Source organism: Syngnathus typhle, linkage group LG10 (genome assembly GCF_033458585.1).
Source record: "Syngnathus typhle isolate RoL2023-S1 ecotype Sweden linkage group LG10, RoL_Styp_1.0, whole genome shotgun sequence".
NCBI lineage: Eukaryota > Metazoa > Chordata > Actinopteri > Syngnathiformes > Syngnathidae > Syngnathus > Syngnathus typhle.
Genome location: NC_083747.1, coordinates 14611812 through 14628333, shown reverse-complemented (window position 1 = coordinate 14628333; position 16522 = coordinate 14611812).

The window sequence follows — 16522 nt, the reverse complement described above, 5'->3', positions numbered from 1 at the left end:
GTCACAGCCAAAAGTTCACATAATTCCGTACAAAATGACAAAATTGAATGATGAATGGGCGGTGTGCGACAGTGGGCGAAGTGGATGTATGTGCAAGAATGGTTTACAGGAAGGACACTTGGAGATAAAACCAATCGAGGTGCCAGAGGAAGAGCGGCAGGAGAAAAACCACCAAGAACCCAGCCAAAGGTGATCGCCAAGGCCGAAAGACGGGATGGAAAACAACAGCCCCCACACACCAAATCGCCCATAATCAGCACCCACCCCTAAGGAACCAGCTCTCACCAAACCAGCACTCACTCCCATGGAATCAAACTGTCCTGCGAACTTGCCACAACCCCTGACTCATCACCCATCAAACTCGACCGACACTGGCATGTGCAACTGAATATAAACTGACCAAAGAACCTTGGACGTTGGCTTTTCTGAATGGAGACTTTCTGCTCTTGAGCATGGTCGCACAAAAGGCCCAGCGCTATATTGTACTTTCCTGAAAACAGAGCTTTCTTAACAAGAATTGTGATTGAACTCAACCAACCTGTGTAAGTCTAAATTTTGTTTCGGTGTCTTAGCCTTTTCCTAAAACTGAAGAAATAAAACGAGCACCCAGTGAGTAAATTGGATAACAAGTGATTGGCTATGGCTTTTGCCGTGAGGTGCGGATAGCGCGCGTCTCAAATTGTGGATCAAATCCAACAACGACGGTGAAAACCTAGGCCTAGTGGCCCGACCCTGCTTAGCTTCCAAGATTGGACGAGATCGGGCGTTCTCACGGTAGTATGGTGGACTCCTGGTCCACCAACACCGCATCACTGGCGAAGAAGGCCCAGCGCCGCCTGTACTTCCTGCGGAAACTCAGGCGAGCGAGCGCTCCTCCGGGCGTCATGACTACATTTTACCGTGGCACCATTGGGAGTGTTCTCTCCAGCTGTATTGCTGTTTGGGGTGGCAGCTGCACTGACTACAACTTGAAGGCCCTGCAGCGCATAGTGAACACGGCTAGTAAGATTATTGGTGCTTCACTCCCCTCCTTGAAAGACATTTACATCTCCCATCTCACCCGCAAGGCGACCACGATTGTGAGTGATGAGTCACCCCGCTCACTCTTTGTTTGAGCTTCTGCCCTCTGGGAAGAGGTACAGGAGCCTGCGCTCCCGCACCACCAGACTCACCAACAGCTTCATACTCCAGGCTTCTAGGATCCTGAACTCTCTCCCCCTTTCTGCGTAGCGTCCTGTACTTTGCGCTATGCTTACTGTCTGCTGTATGCACACTGGCTCAGTTTTGCTCCTCTTATTTATTGTGTTATTTGTTTATTATTTATTCATCACTCATTATTTATCTATTATTTATTGTTTGTGCCTTCTTGTTTTTATTTTGTGTTGTCTACTTGTATGTCTATCGTGTACTATGTCTCGTCACCGTGGGATAGAGGAAACGGAATTTCGGTTTCTTTGTGTGTCTTGACATATGAAGGGATTGACAATAAAGCAGACTTTGACTTGACTTGATTTGACTTGACTTGTAAGCCGTGAGAGAACTCAAATTTGCATTTTATAGACATAATCGCCCCTGAAACCCTGCCAAGCAGCGGCGGTACTTGATGGCTGTTGTAAAAGTTTCCTTTCACAATTGACGTGAAAAAAAAAGGCTTTCAGCACCTGGTATTCCCTGACCGTTTCCCTTCCCTTTTTTACAACCAGGTCCGAAACAGGCTTTCTTGTAAGACTTTTGGTGTTTCATGGAAACCTGGCGATCATGAATAGTTATTGACAGCTTTTTATGTGGTAGCATGAATTTGCTGTTGCGACCTGCATTTTGCTGTATCAAAATAAATGTCAAGGTAAAAACACTTCATGGAAGTGCAATGTGTTGTGTTGGGTTCTTTTACAAGTAAAGACTGCTGCTTTGAGTTCACAGGGAGCCATGCTCTTTATTCACTGTACATAGTCTTCCCTCTAGCGGTAGAAACATGAACTACAATGCTATGGATGTAACTGAGGTGTATTTTTGCTGGGCCCCTGTCTCTGTATGTTTCCCTTACAAGGCATAGGTTATTTGTGCTGGATAGGGAGGTTTAGTTTCTGTAATGTATAGGTACGACCCGGAATATAGAATGGCCAGTTGTTTGTGACCAGAAAAGAACGAGGAGATGGCATTGTAAGGGCCGCAGGACGAGCAAGCACACAGAGGCTCAAACCACAGCTGTTGTTCAAAGCGATGAGATCATGAGTCTCGCCAGGTATAAGGCATGAGGACTGGAAGACTGCGGGGGCAACTCAACCGTTTTCTCTTTGGGCGTAAGGCGCTTAATTCTGACAACGGTTGAATAAAATCATTTCCCAATCAGCCGTGTGTCACTGAAGTTGTCCTTCTCTGAGCCAGCCACCTTCCAAGTGTTTTTGGAGACCAGCCGAGCAACGGAGACAATTCACCACATTTTTGGCGTCACAAACAGGATTTGTATTCTTCGAATCAGGCCCTCGCCCGCTTGGGTGCAAGAATTCAGCGTCCAGCCCAGGGCTGTGGACTCGGGGACTCGGTCATTTTTGCCGGACTCGGTGCTGATTTTGCCTGAGTCCACCGAGTCCGACAATAGAAAAAATACGTTCAATTTTATTGTCATCATGCTGCTGTGAATGCGCGTAGGAATACTGTCCACAGCCCTGCTTGCTTGTTATGAAGACAAATTTGGTTGTTGCGTGCCCCCCCGCGCCTGCCTGCCTGCACGTACAAGACCCACAATGCCCCGCGCGCAGCGAAGATGGAAGAACCCGGGAGCAGCGAGAGAACAATGTTTTGCCTCTAGATTTGGGGGGAAACGGAGCGTAAGTTACGATCAATGCGGCCACGTTGAGTTGCACGTAGGCTAATGTTTACATTATGTACCAATGTCAAGGAGGATTATGTCACCCAACTTATATCATTGATGTGTTTCGATAGTTGTGGGGTCGTCACTAATTATTTGTGTTTAGATAAATGTCTCAGCTATAATGGTGTAATTAATGATTAAAACTTGAAAGTATCTGTTTATTGTATTTGTTTATATGTTTAATAAAGACAAAGCCATCACAAAACTGTTGTAATTATTTAGATTTTGATCTAAATTAGCCTTGAATAAAGACTAAGCAGCAGGGCTGTGGACTCGGTTCGGACTCAGGGACTCGGACTAGGTCGGACTCGGTCATTTTTGCTGGACTCGGACTCAGTGCTGATTTTGACCGAGTCCACCGAGTCCGACAATAAAAAAAAAAGAGGCAAGACGCAGCAAGGGAGTGTCACGTTACAGTCAGCGCGGTAGGAGTTGTAAGAAGCAGTAAAAACTCCACCAAACTCGCCGTAATGACCCGTGATATATGTTATATCCTTACTATTTTCCAGGTTCTTAGATAGCAAGAATAGGTCGGACAACGACGTGAATGATAACTGCTTTATTCCTTACTCACAGTGCGTTCACAGGGCGTACCACAACAACACAGAATGCGCCCATCCCACTTCCGGGGTTTTTCTACTACGGAATTTGAGTTAGCCCAAAATACACAACATATTTTCCCCTCTTACAATGAACGTGCTATATGCACCTATAACTTGACATCTTCAAGATCTATCAATAACTACCATTAAACAAATATCATATATGGTCCAGACAATTATGACAATAATATTCCCATGAAACCTTAACTTTGGGTGCGTTTGGACTACGTCAAATTATACCGAGCGAAAAACCGATGTCGTACGGCGTCGTACGGCGTCAGCACTATGTTGTTTTCAATAAAAACATGAAGAACTCACGTTTGCGTCAGTCAATTTTAATTTTTATAAAGGATTATTCTCATTTGATGTCTTTAAATTCATCCGCGTTCTGCCATTGAAGCGGGGTGCATTCAAAAAACAGTCGTACAGACGGAAACGTTTTGTGATCAAATCTTTCATAACGAGAATGATTTGAGTGAATTGATTTGAATGAATAATTGAGACAAAATTTTAGTTCTGAAGGCTCCTTTTGTCCCAAGCAAAGTGACAGATGGTGGGGAAGGGGGATAAAAATTGTAAAATCAATTCACTCAAATCATTCTCGTTATGAAAGATTTGATCACAAAACGTGTGTGGCTTTTTCTTAAATGAACACGTTTGACATTGCTATCATGTTAGCTTTGAATTATATTGCGCTGTCATGTTAAAGCAAATTAATAAATGCAACAATATTAATTTGCTTTGAAAATACCTGAGTAATAAAATAAAATGGATGGATGGATGAATGATGATCACAATTAAGTAGAAAGTCTCCTTTGTAATATATACTCCTTGTAGCCTGTACCCAAAAAGAGGAGTTTCTTTGCATCGATGTTTATGCAAAGAGCTCACGTAATTATATTGTTGCGTTTTGGTGAAGTGAATGAGTGTTCCGTCTGTACGACTGGTCTTTGAATGCACCCCGCTTCAATGGCAGAACGCGGATGGCATCAAATGAGAATAATCCTTTATAAAAATTAAAATTGACTGACGCAAACGTGAGTTCATGTTTTTATTGAAAACAACATAGTGCTGACGCCGTACGACATGGGGTTTTCGCTTTCCAAATAAGGGGTCGTCACTAATCATTTGTGTTTAGATGAATGTCTGAGCTATAATGGTGTAATTAATGATTAAAACTTGAAAGTATCTGTTTATTGTATTCGTTTATATGTTTAATAAAGACAAAGCCATCACAAAACTGTTGTAATTATTTAGATTTTGATCTAAATTAGCCTTGAATAAAGACTAAGCAGTCACATGAATTAACAGAAAAAATGGACAGCCGGACTCGGACTCGGACTCATGGCCAAGAGGCCGGACTCGGACTCGGTGCAAAAATCCGACCGAGTCCACAGCCCTGCTAAGCAGTCACATGAATTAACAGAAAAAATGGACAGCCGGACTCGGACTCGTGGTCAAGAGGCCGGACTCGGACTCGGTGCAAAAATCAGACGGAGTCTACAGCCCTGGTCCAGCCAACAGGCTGAGATTAAGGTGCAAAGCTTTTACTTACAGTTGGCGCTGCATGCGCTGCCCAGTGAGGAAGGGTGCCGGAAGGGTAGTTAATGAACCTGAGAAGGGAGACTGAGATCAACCGGATTCAAATGCCTGGTTTGACATGCACAGGCTTGGCAGATAAAGCTGATTTTGATTTTTGTTGGGCCGTGTCTGGCTAGGAAGGAAATGGCCTCCCCTAAATGGCCTCCCCTTATCAATGTCATGGGAGACATGAATAATTAAAGGGGGGAGTGGCCCCTTAATAGAAACAACAAAAAAGTAAAATAAAAGAGTATATTAAAATATAAAAAAATAAAAAATAATAAAAATGGAACAGTAGCATAAAACTTAATGGGGAATGTGCACAGTGAGTGAGTGACATGTCTGGTGTGAATGATGAACTGAGGAGGAAGAAATGTCCCGAGAGAGAGGGCACGTGAAACAGGATAGGATGTCAGATAGACATGACTTTCGGCTGTCACGAAAGAGAAAAATCAGAAAGTCACACAAAAGTGAACTTTGTTTGGATACCAATCCGAATGAGGATGTAAATTTAGGGGTGTGAATGAGGCAGAACCACACTAGAGTGGGAATCAGCTGCAGGCTATATTGACGAAGGTACGTGCGCGATCCATAGACTGTAGTTGTGTGAGTGAATGTCGAAGTGAAGATGACATCAAGAAGAGAAAATCGGCCAGGTGCAAACTAGGGGTGTAACGATACATTGATACACATCGATTAATCGATATAATGCTCTACGATTTATTGGCATCGATGCTAAAGGTAAACATCGATTTATATCGCCGTGTTTGACCTCGGACATTAGACGCGACTTTATTTTGAAATCCAGTTCATTGTTGCTTGCTTCCTCTTTCCGGGAGCAGGGAGCAGTGCGCGGCGTTGCTGCACATGAAAGGGGAGTCGACAACTAGTACGCGGCTCCTGGGCTGGTGCTATGGGTCGTGTCCAAAAAGACGAGGAAATTGGCTCCCCTTTAGGCTTCAAGTCATTCTTTGGAAGCACTTTGGATTCCAAAGAAAAGATGGCTCAACGGACAAGACACGTGCAGTTTGTAAATCCTGCCATGCGGTGATCAAATATTCAGGGAGCACAAATCTCGCCGCACATTTAAAGAAAAAACACGACATCAAAGTTCAGTGTTAAAGTAAGCACTTTGTATACTACAATACTCTTGTAATTTCCTAAATAAAGAGTTTGCAGTACCTTGTTGATTTTGCGTATGAATTGTTATAAATCAGGATATTGTTCTATATTTTTTATTAAAAAAAAAAAATCGATCGTAGAGCACTATATCGCAATATATCGTGAATGAATCGCAGCAGGCTTTAAGATATCGGCAAATATCGTATCGTAGTTCTTTATATCGATATTATATCGTATCGTGACAAAACCCGCGATTTACACCCCTAGTAAACATCGATTTATATCGCCGTGTTTGACCTCGGACATTAGACGCGACTTTATTTTGAAATCCGGTTCATTGTTGCTTGCTTCCTCATTCCGGGAGCAGTGCGCGCTAGGGGTGTAAAGTGCTTCCAAACGAATGACTTGAAGCCTAAGGGGAGCAAATTTCCTCGTCTTTTTGGACACTAGCCATAGCACCAGCCCAGGAGCCGCGTACTAGTTGTCGACTCCCCTTTCACGTGCGTGCTCTGTTCACAACACAACACGCGCAGTGCGCTCCCGGAAAGAGGAAGCAAGCAACAATGAACTGCATTTCAAAATAAAGTCGCGTCTAATGTCCGAAGTCAAAGACGTCGATATAAATCGATGTTTACTAGGGGTGTAACGATTCATCGATACACATCGATTAATCGATATAATGCTCTACAATTTATTGGCATCGATGCTAAATGTAAACATCGATTTATATCGCCGTGTTTGACTTCGGACATTAGACGCAACTTTATTTTTAAATCCAGTTCATTGTTGCTTGCTTCCTCTTTCCGGGAGCAGTGCGCGGTGTTGTGTTGTGAGCAGAGCAGGCACGTGAAAGGGAAGTCGACAACTAGTACGCGGCTCCTGGGCTGGTGCTATGGTTAGTGTCCAAAAGGACGAGGAAATTTGCTCCCCTGTAGGCTTCAAGTCATTCGTTTGGAAGCACTTTGGATTCCAAAGAAAAGATGGCTCAACGGACAAGACACGTGCAGTTTGTAAATCCTGCCATGCGGTGATCAAATATTCAGGGACCACAAATCTCGCCGCACATTTAAAGAAAAAACACGACATCAAAGTTCAGTTTTAAAGTAAGCACTTTGTATACTACAATACTCTTGTGATTTCCTAAATAAAGAGTTTGCAGTACCTTGTTGATTTTGCATATGAATTGTTATAAATCAGGATATTGTTCTATATTTTTATTTTTTATTTAAAAAAAAAAAAATTCAATCGTAGAGCACTTTATCGTGATATATCGTGAATGAATCGCAGCAGGCTTTAAGATATCGGCAAATATCGTATCGTAGTTCTTTGTATCGATATTATATCGTATGGTGACAAAACCCGCGATTTACACCCCTACTCGCCGCACATTTAAAGAAACAACACGACATCAAAGTTCAGTGTTAAAATAAGCACTTTGTATACGACAATACTCTTGTAATTACCTAAATAAAGAGTTTGCAGTACCTTGTTGATTTTGCGTATGAATTGTTATAAATCAGGATATTCTATATTTCTTATTTAAAAAAAATATATATATCGATCGTAGAGCACTATATCGTGATATATCGTGAATGAATCGCAGCAGGCTTTAAGATATCGGCAAATATCGTATCGTAGTTCTTTGTATCGATATGATATCGTATTGTGACAAAACCCGCGATTTACACCCCTACTTCAAGTCATTCGTTTGGAAGCACTTTGGATTCCAAAGCAAAGATGGCTCAACGGACAAGACACGTGCAGTTTGTAAATCCTGCCATGCGGTGATCAAATATTCAGGGACCACGAATCTCGCCGCACATTTAAGGAAAATACACGACATCAAAGTTCAGTGTTAAAATAAGCACTTTGTATACTACAATACTCTTGTAATTTCCTAGATAAAGAGTTTTCAGTACCTTGTTGATTTTGCGTATGAATTGTTATAAATCAGGATATTGTTCTATATTTTTTATTTAAAAAAAATATATATATCGATCGTAGAGCACTATATCGCGATATATCGGGAATGAATCGCAGCAGGCTTTAAGATATCGGCAAATATCGTATCGTAGTTCTTTGTATCGATATGATATCGTATCATGACAAAACCCGCGATTTACACCCCTAATATATATATATATGTTATCATGCGTTCTCCAATGATTAGAGTCTAATCAATGCTTTACCGCAATATTACTGCAATGTATGCTTGCTGTTTGGCCTTGCTGTTTTTATGAGAAAAGTTACGGCTGGGTTAGGAGAGGAGCGTTGTCTCTTTTCCACTTTATTTCCTTCTTTTCTCCTTTTCCCTTCTTTGTATTTGTCCATTCGACGATGTTGGTGCCTTCTACCGCACCTCGGCGTGTGCAGATCGCTTCGCATCGGATATTTTTTTTCCCAGGGAGCCCGGGATGGCTGCGCACATCGGTCGGGACCGGCGTGACTCGACGACGGCCATCCTGCTCATCCGGCCGGTGCTGACCGGGTCCCTCGCCTTGGCCTCACAGCCGCGACCCCTGTGGGAGGTCCGCTCCCTCGTGCTCGTCGGAACCAACGACCGTCGCCGTGCCAGCCTCATGGTGACCATCGGCACGTGCCCCAACTGGGTGCCCAGGTCACTGCTCACACGTTTGCCTGTTTTGTGATGTTTTACCGATTCACGACCACGGTCCATTGGGCGCCGTTGAACTTGACTGCCCTTACACCTGTTTATGGACCCCGTGGAGGCTATTTTGTGTGTTTTGGGGTGTTCTTTGGTATTGAGGAGGGCCGGTTGCCTGCTGTTACTTTCTTCCTTTGTCTTGTTGCTTTGCTTTGATGGCTTTTAACTTTCGCACTTACTGTCTTTTTTTGTGGCGCCGTTGTGTGGCAGCCTTATAGGAGCCTATTGAGTTGCGCTCAGGTCATCTGTGTACCCGCTCTGTGGTATGGAATACTGCTGGGGCCTGAATTTCCCCACCCCCGCCGGGATCAATAAAGTTTCAATCATTTTATTATTATTTCATTCACTGCTTTTATCAAGCAAATGTTTAAACATGTAACCCTGAAAACTCTTCTTTTTTGTTTCTGAAGAGCTGAATAAGAAAACCCTTGAACCCTTATTTACTGAAAGATGAACTGTTGGAGTTCGTGAGTCCCAAATTATGCTTCTATATGTGACGACATTCATTACCCATTACTCTCCGTAGGGTTGCTGCCTGTACTGGTTGCTCTTTCACCGATAATCCCGTTGCCAGTAAATACTAGGGGTGTAACGATACATCGATACACATCGATTAATCGATATAATGCTCTACGATTTATTGGCATCGATGCTAAAGGTAAACATCGATTTATATCGATTATTTTGAAATCCAGTTCATTGTTGCTTGCTTTCTCTCTCCGGGAGCAGTGCGCCCGGCGTTGTTGTGTTGTGAGCAGAGCACGCACGTGAAAGGGGAGGCGACAACTAGTACGCGGCTCCTGGGCTGGTGCTATGGCTAGTGTCCAAAGAGACGAGGAAATTTGCTCCCCTTTAGGCTTCAAGTCATTAGTTTGGAAGCACTATGGATTCCAAAGAAAAGATGGCTCAACGGACAAGACACGTGCAGTTTGTAAATCCTGCCATGCGGTGATCAAATATTCAGGGAGCACAAATCTCGCCGCACATTTAAAGAAAAAACACGACATCAAAGTTCAGTGTTAAAGTAAGCAATTTGTATACTACAATACTCTTGTAATTTCCTAAATAAAGAGTTTGCAGTACCTTGTTGATTTTGCGTATGAATTGTTATAAATCAGGATATTGTTCTATATTTTTTATTAAAAAAAAAAAATCGATCGTAGAGCACTATATCGCAATATATCGTGAATGAATCGCAGCAGGCTTTAAGATATCGGCAAATATCGTATCGTAGTTCTTTATATCGATATTATATCGTATCGTGACAAAACCCGCGATTTACACCCCTAGTAAACATCGATTTATATCGCCGTGTTTGACCTCGGACATTAGACGCGACTTTATTTTGAAATCCGGTTCATTGTTGCTTGCTTCCTCATTCCGGGAGCAGTGCGCGCTAGGGGTGTAAAGTGCTTCCAAACGAATGACTTGAAGCCTAAGGGGAGCAAATTTCCTCGTCTTTTTGGACACTAGCCATAGCACCAGCCCAGGAGCCGCGTACTAGTTGTCGACTCCCCTTTCACGTGCGTGCTCTGTTCACAACACAACACGCGCAGTGCGCTCCCGGAAAGAGGAAGCAAGCAACAATGAACTGCATTTCAAAATAAAGTCGCGTCTAATGTCCGAAGTCAAAGACGTCGATATAAATCGATGTTTACTAGGGGTGTAACGATTCATCGATACACATCGATTAATCGATATAATGCTCTACAATTTATTGGCATCGATGCTAAATGTAAACATCGATTTATATCGCCGTGTTTGACTTCGGACATTAGACGCAACTTTATTTTTAAATCCAGTTCATTGTTGCTTGCTTCCTCTTTCCGGGAGCAGTGCGCGGTGTTGTGTTGTGAGCAGAGCAGGCACGTGAAAGGGAAGTCGACAACTAGTACGCGGCTCCTGGGCTGGTGCTATGGTTAGTGTCCAAAAGGACGAGGAAATTTGCTCCCCTGTAGGCTTCAAGTCATTCGTTTGGAAGCACTTTGGATTCCAAAGAAAAGATGGCTCAACGGACAAGACACGTGCAGTTTGTAAATCCTGCCATGCGGTGATCAAATATTCAGGGACCACAAATCTCGCCGCACATTTAAAGAAAAAACACGACATCAAAGTTCAGTTTTAAAGTAAGCACTTTGTATACTACAATACTCTTGTGATTTCCTAAATAAAGAGTTTGCAGTACCTTGTTGATTTTGCATATGAATTGTTATAAATCAGGATATTGTTCTATATTTTTATTTTTTATTTAAAAAAAAAAAAATTCAATCGTAGAGCACTTTATCGTGATATATCGTGAATGAATCGCAGCAGGCTTTAAGATATCGGCAAATATCGTATCGTAGTTCTTTGTATCGATATTATATCGTATGGTGACAAAACCCGCGATTTACACCCCTACTCGCCGCACATTTAAAGAAACAACACGACATCAAAGTTCAGTGTTAAAATAAGCACTTTGTATACGACAATACTCTTGTAATTACCTAAATAAAGAGTTTGCAGTACCTTGTTGATTTTGCGTATGAATTGTTATAAATCAGGATATTCTATATTTCTTATTTAAAAAAAATATATATATCGATCGTAGAGCACTATATCGTGATATATCGTGAATGAATCGCAGCAGGCTTTAAGATATCGGCAAATATCGTATCGTAGTTCTTTGTATCGATATGATATCGTATTGTGACAAAACCCGCGATTTACACCCCTACTTCAAGTCATTCGTTTGGAAGCACTTTGGATTCCAAAGCAAAGATGGCTCAACGGACAAGACACGTGCAGTTTGTAAATCCTGCCATGCGGTGATCAAATATTCAGGGACCACGAATCTCGCCGCACATTTAAGGAAAATACACGACATCAAAGTTCAGTGTTAAAATAAGCACTTTGTATACTACAATACTCTTGTAATTTCCTAGATAAAGAGTTTTCAGTACCTTGTTGATTTTGCGTATGAATTGTTATAAATCAGGATATTGTTCTATATTTTTTATTTAAAAAAAATATATATATCGATCGTAGAGCACTATATCGCGATATATCGGGAATGAATCGCAGCAGGCTTTAAGATATCGGCAAATATCGTATCGTAGTTCTTTGTATCGATATGATATCGTATCATGACAAAACCCGCGATTTACACCCCTAATATATATATATATGTTATCATGCGTTCTCCAATGATTAGAGTCTAATCAATGCTTTACCGCAATATTACTGCAATGTATGCTTGCTGTTTGGCCTTGCTGTTTTTATGAGAAAAGTTACGGCTGGGTTAGGAGAGGAGCGTTGTCTCTTTTCCACTTTATTTCCTTCTTTTCTCCTTTTCCCTTCTTTGTATTTGTCCATTCGACGATGTTGGTGCCTTCTACCGCACCTCGGCGTGTGCAGATCGCTTCGCATCGGATATTTTTTTTCCCAGGGAGCCCGGGATGGCTGCGCACATCGGTCGGGACCGGCGTGACTCGACGACGGCCATCCTGCTCATCCGGCCGGTGCTGACCGGGTCCCTCGCCTTGGCCTCACAGCCGCGACCCCTGTGGGAGGTCCGCTCCCTCGTGCTCGTCGGAACCAACGACCGTCGCCGTGCCAGCCTCATGGTGACCATCGGCACGTGCCCCAACTGGGTGCCCAGGTCACTGCTCACACGTTTGCCTGTTTTGTGATGTTTTACCGATTCACGACCACGGTCCATTGGGCGCCGTTGAACTTGACTGCCCTTACACCTGTTTATGGACCCCGTGGAGGCTATTTTGTGTGTTTTGGGGTGTTCTTTGGTATTGAGGAGGGCCGGTTGCCTGCTGTTACTTTCTTCCTTTGTCTTGTTGCTTTGCTTTGATGGCTTTTAACTTTCGCACTTACTGTCTTTTTTTGTGGCGCCGTTGTGTGGCAGCCTTATAGGAGCCTATTGAGTTGCGCTCAGGTCATCTGTGTACCCGCTCTGTGGTATGGAATACTGCTGGGGCCTGAATTTCCCCACCCCTGCCGGGATCAATAAAGTTTCAATCATTTTATTATTATTTCATTCACTGCTTTTATCAAGCAAATGTTTAAACATGTAACCCTGAAAACTCTTCTTTTTTGTTTCTGAAGAGCTGAATAAGAAAACCCTTGAACCCTTATTTACTGAAAGATGAACTGTTGGAGTTCGTGAGTCCCAAATTATGCTTCTATATGTGACGACATTCATTACCCATTACTCTCCGTAGGGTTGCTGCCTGTACTGGTTGCTCTTTCACCGATAATCCCGTTGCCAGTAAATACTAGGGGTGTAACGATACATCGATACACATCGATTAATCGATATAATGCTCTACGATTTATTGGCATCGATGCTAAAGGTAAACATCGATTTATATCGATTATTTTGAAATCCAGTTCATTGTTGCTTGCTTTCTCTCTCCGGGAGCAGTGCGCCCGGCGTTGTTGTGTTGTGAGCAGAGCACGCACGTGAAAGGGGAGGCGACAACTAGTACGCGGCTCCTGGGCTGGTGCTATGGCTAGTGTCCAAAGAGACGAGGAAATTTGCTCCCCTTTAGGCTTCAAGTCATTAGTTTGGAAGCACTATGGATTCCAAAGAAAAGATGGCTCAACGGACAAGACACGTGCAGTTTGTAAATCCTGCCATGCGGTGATCAAATATTCAGGGAGCACAAATCTCGCCGCACATTTAAAGAAAAAACACGACATCAAAGTTCAGTGTTAAAGTAAGCAATTTGTATACTACAATACTCTTGTAATTTCCTAAATAAAGAGTTTGCAGTACCTTGTTGATTTTGCGTATGAATTGTTATAAATCAGGATATTGTTCTATATTTTTTATTAAAAAAAAAAAATCGATCGTAGAGCACTATATCGCAATATATCGTGAATGAATCGCAGCAGGCTTTAAGATATCGGCAAATATCGTATCGTAGTTCTTTATATCGATATTATATCGTATCGTGACAAAACCCGCGATTTACACCCCTAGTAAACATCGATTTATATCGCCGTGTTTGACCTCGGACATTAGACGCGACTTTATTTTGAAATCCGGTTCATTGTTGCTTGCTTCCTCATTCCGGGAGCAGTGCGCGCTAGGGGTGTAAAGTGCTTCCAAACGAATGACTTGAAGCCTAAGGGGAGCAAATTTCCTCGTCTTTTTGGACACTAGCCATAGCACCAGCCCAGGAGCCGCGTACTAGTTGTCGACTCCCCTTTCACGTGCGTGCTCTGTTCACAACACAACACGCGCAGTGCGCTCCCGGAAAGAGGAAGCAAGCAACAATGAACTGCATTTCAAAATAAAGTCGCGTCTAATGTCCGAAGTCAAAGACGTCGATATAAATCGATGTTTACTAGGGGTGTAACGATTCATCGATACACATCGATTAATCGATATAATGCTCTACAATTTATTGGCATCGATGCTAAATGTAAACATCGATTTATATCGCCGTGTTTGACTTCGGACATTAGACGCAACTTTATTTTTAAATCCAGTTCATTGTTGCTTGCTTCCTCTTTCCGGGAGCAGTGCGCGGTGTTGTGTTGTGAGCAGAGCAGGCACGTGAAAGGGAAGTCGACAACTAGTACGCGGCTCCTGGGCTGGTGCTATGGTTAGTGTCCAAAAGGACGAGGAAATTTGCTCCCCTGTAGGCTTCAAGTCATTCGTTTGGAAGCACTTTGGATTCCAAAGAAAAGATGGCTCAACGGACAAGACACGTGCAGTTTGTAAATCCTGCCATGCGGTGATCAAATATTCAGGGACCACAAATCTCGCCGCACATTTAAAGAAAAAACACGACATCAAAGTTCAGTTTTAAAGTAAGCACTTTGTATACTACAATACTCTTGTGATTTCCTAAATAAAGAGTTTGCAGTACCTTGTTGATTTTGCATATGAATTGTTATGAATCAGGATATTGTTCTATATTTTTATTTTTTATTTAAAAAAAAAAAATTCAATCGTAGAGCACTTTATCGTGATATATCGTGAATGAATCGCAGCAGGCTTTAAGATATCGGCAAATATCGTATCGTAGTTCTTTGTATCGATATTATATCGTATCGTGACAAAACCCGCGATTTACACCCCTACTCGCCGCACATTTAAAGAAACAACACGACATCAAAGTTCAGTGTTAAAATAAGCACTTTGTATACGACAATACTCTTGTAATTACCTAAATAAAGAGTTTGCAGTACCTTGTTGATTTTGCGTATGAATTGTTATAAATCAGGATATTCTATATTTCTTATTTAAAAAAAATATATATATCGATCGTAGAGCACTATATCGTGATATATCGTGAATGAATCGCAGCAGGCTTTAAGATATCGGCAAATATCGTATCGTAGTTCTTTGTATCGATATGATATCGTATTGTGACAAAACCCGCGATTTACACCCCTACTTCAAGTCATTCGTTTGGAAGCACTTTGGATTCCAAAGCAAAGATGGCTCAACGGACAAGACACGTGCAGTTTGTAAATCCTGCCATGCGGTGATCAAATATTCAGGGACCACGAATCTCGCCGCACATTTAAGGAAAATACACGACATCAAAGTTCAGTGTTAAAATAAGCACTTTGTATACTACAATACTCTTGTAATTTCCTAGATAAAGAGTTTTCAGTACCTTGTTGATTTTGCGTATGAATTGTTATAAATCAGGATATTGTTCTATATTTTTTATTTAAAAAAAATATATATATCGATCGTAGAGCACTATATCGCGATATATCGGGAATGAATCGCAGCAGGCTTTAAGATATCGGCAAATATCGTATCGTAGTTCTTTGTATCGATATGATATCGTATCATGACAAAACCCGCGATTTACACCCCTAATATATATATATATGTTATCATGCGTTCTCCAATGATTAGAGTCTAATCAATGCTTTACCGCAATATTACTGCAATGTATGCTTGCTGTTTGGCCTTGCTGTTTTTATGAGAAAAGTTACGGCTGGGTTAGGAGAGGAGCGTTGTCTCTTTTCCACTTTATTTCCTTCTTTTCTCCTTTTCCCTTCTTTGTATTTGTCCATTCGACGATGTTGGTGCCTTCTACCGCACCTCGGCGTGTGCAGATCGCTTCGCATCGGATATTTTTTTTCCCAGGGAGCCCGGGATGGCTGCGCACATCGGTCGGGACCGGCGTGACTCGACGACGGCCATCCTGCTCATCCGGCCGGTGCTGACCGGGTCCCTCGCCTTGGCCTCACAGCCGCGACCCCTGTGGGAGGTCCGCTCCCTCGTGCTCGTCGGAACCAACGACCGTCGCCGTGCCAGCCTCATGGTGACCATCGGCACGTGCCCCAACTGGGTGCCCAGGTCACTGCTCACACGTTTGCCTGTTTTGTGATGTTTTACCGATTCACGACCACGGTCCATTGGGCGCCGTTGAACTTGACTGCCCTTACACCTGTTTATGGACCCCGTGGAGGCTATTTTGTGTGTTTTGGGGTGTTCTTTGGTATTGAGGAGGGCCGGTTGCCTGCTGTTACTTTCTTCCTTTGTCTTGTTGCTTTGCTTTGATGGCTTTTAACTTTCGCACTTACTGTCTTTTTTTGTGGCGCCGTTGTGTGGCAGCCTTATAGGAGCCTATTGAGTTGCGCTCAGGTCATCTGTGTACCCGCTCTGTGGTATGGAATACTGCTGGGGCCTGAATTTCCCCACCCCCGCCG